This window comes from Teleopsis dalmanni, chromosome 2, assembly GCF_002237135.1.
Source record: "Teleopsis dalmanni isolate 2A chromosome 2, ASM223713v2, whole genome shotgun sequence".
In the NCBI taxonomy this organism is placed as follows: Eukaryota; Metazoa; Arthropoda; class Insecta; order Diptera; family Diopsidae; genus Teleopsis; species Teleopsis dalmanni.
Genome location: NC_051847.1, coordinates 150,683,558 through 150,686,249, shown reverse-complemented (window position 1 = coordinate 150,686,249; position 2,692 = coordinate 150,683,558).

Here is a 2,692-nt window from a genome sequence, read left to right as displayed (position 1 = left end):
AAAAAAAAAAAACAAAAATAAATAAAATAAAATAAAAACAGAAACAGAAACAAAAAACAGAAAAAAAATGATGGGCCATTTCAAGGAATTACGAGCGATATATGCTCACGACAGCCCAAAGTCGTTTTAATGCCAGACAAATAAAACACAGTAATCCCAAAATGAGCACTTTAAATGCATTCCCTTTACTTCTTACTGGGAATAGAGTAAGGAAGGAATGCAGAGGAGGGTGGTGGCAAAGCTTACTTTAGAGTAAACAATAGCTAAACGTTGATGAGGATGCACTGATTAAATCAAAACCAAAAGTACATACAACAGCAACTAACCGATATCATCAGTTAACATCTAAAAATTTAATGATTTTCTATTTAAAACCATGGAATGGTGTCGATGATGAGTATGGAAAGAAATCAATTTTCACAGAAATCAATGAAGCACCCTCATTTCAATGATCTTCACGCTTCGACAATGGATGGAATGGGATTGTTTGCCAACTTTTATAATAAAAACAATATTAAAACAAATACGAAGAAAATCCCCACCAACTGTTTGTGGAAAATGAGAAAACAATAAAGACTATTAAGACTGTTTTGCTATAATGAACGGATTTAGTTACTTGCTTAGCAATCTAGCATAAAATACATTCTTTTTTTTTTGAAATCCTATTACAAGTTACAGAATACCCGCCATTATTCAGAGAATCTAAGCCAACATTTATACTTCGTAAGAAGTACTGCGTTACCCAAACGAGTTAATGATATGGAATTATGTTATTAGATTGCCTAAGGAGGAAAAAATTTACATTAACAATTTGAAGAATAATTGCAGTGAAGCATTAGCAGCGCTCAAATAAGCTCAGATTGCATAGAATTATTAAATTATTTCCACTAAAATAAATAGAAAATAATTAAAACCACAAAATCGTGTCATGTGTTAATATAAAGTATGTTAAAGCAAGTTTTAGTTACAAAAGATGACGCATCTTGATCTGTTTTCTTCAATGGCGAAGTGTTAAATATGTGAGAATATTAAAAATATAAGTAAGATAACGCTATCATCTTAATTTATACTCCTGCCTAATCTGGGAATTATATAGATAGGCTCTTAACCATGTCAAATTTTTACATATACAAAAGATTGTAGTTTCATATACGACAAATAAATCATTTTGCTATGATCTGTAGCATGGTGGTACGAATAAAACCTTGGGACAGATAATGACTGCTTTTTAACCTATATAACTGCCTGAATTATGAGCAAACCTATGGGAAATATGCAAGCTATATCCATACACAGCCTCTTCAATACCTGATAACTATTAAGCATTAATTCGTATCTCATATTTTGCTTCCTAATAATAAAATCATTTGATATGGCATAGCACACTGAAAATGTATGTACTCCAAACATTTTATTATTAGGACTAAGAAAAATTTTATTATTGGAACTAGCAATAAAAATTAGAAAACTGATTTTATGTTTATGATTATATACATACTTATAAGATGAACGAATTAATTCCAAAACCACTGATTTTGAGTATTTAGCAGTACACGAAATTTTTAAGCTCAAGATACTTTTATAATGTATGTTATCATATTTTACTTTTGTGTTCTCGAGTCCATATTATTTTAGAGCGACCTTTATGTCTGTTGCCTTAAAGATTGGAGATATCATTGGAAAACTTGGCTCGAGTATCGACAATTCAATTGAATTTGCATCCACGAAAATAATAATAAATGTACCCGTTCTTTATCATAACTCTTCGTAAGATATGTGTTTTGAAAAAAATTTTATAAAACCTACGGGACTATATATCTCGGGTTTTAAATTAACCCAGTATTTCTCTCCAGGCGTCTCTTCTGCGTGCGTGTCTTATATAGTTTGGTACATCAAATGCAGTCAGTTCTTCCTTAACCTGAACGGCTCTTACTTTCAACTGCCGTTTCAAATATATCTTCCGCAATAATATTGTCATCCATTCTTACGATATGACTTAGCTAGTCATATCGTAAGAATATGACTAACAATTGAATGTTAATTTTTAGCAATTGAATGTTAATTCGTTGAATTATATCAATATCGTACAATTCAACTTCGCCAACTCGAAGAGGACCATATTTTACAAAGAGTTTGCCTTGAAGACCGTAACCGTAGAATGTAGTAGCAAAGTATACTCTTGGAATAAAAAGAAAATTGATAAATATTCTAGAAAGATAGTTTCATATATTGATATCAAAGATATTGTAGAAACATGGTGGAGCGAGAGACATTGTAAAACAGATTTCGTATTTTGGAGATGTTAAGAGAACATAGCTACCTTAAATAGGGTTCACACTGTTTTAGAAAAGGATCCGTGTCATCTGGACTGTTTTAGTAAAATCGAAATTGCAGAACACGTGCTTTAAAAAACTAGCTCTGTTATTACAATAGGTTAGGTTAGGTTCGAAAGGATAGTGTTGAGGATAAGTTTGCTTTCGTTATATCTTCCAAGCCAGTGAAAAAGCGATCCCCGAGACATTGAAGAAGCCTTGTCTGAAGTCCTGGACAGAGACAAAGAAAGTGGTTGATAGATTCTACCTTCTCTTCATCTTGACACCTTCTGCATAATCAGCTTGTTGGAACTCTCCACCGTTGGAGCATAGGTCCAATGGCACAGTGCCCCGTTAGTACTCAAGTAAGCACACGAACT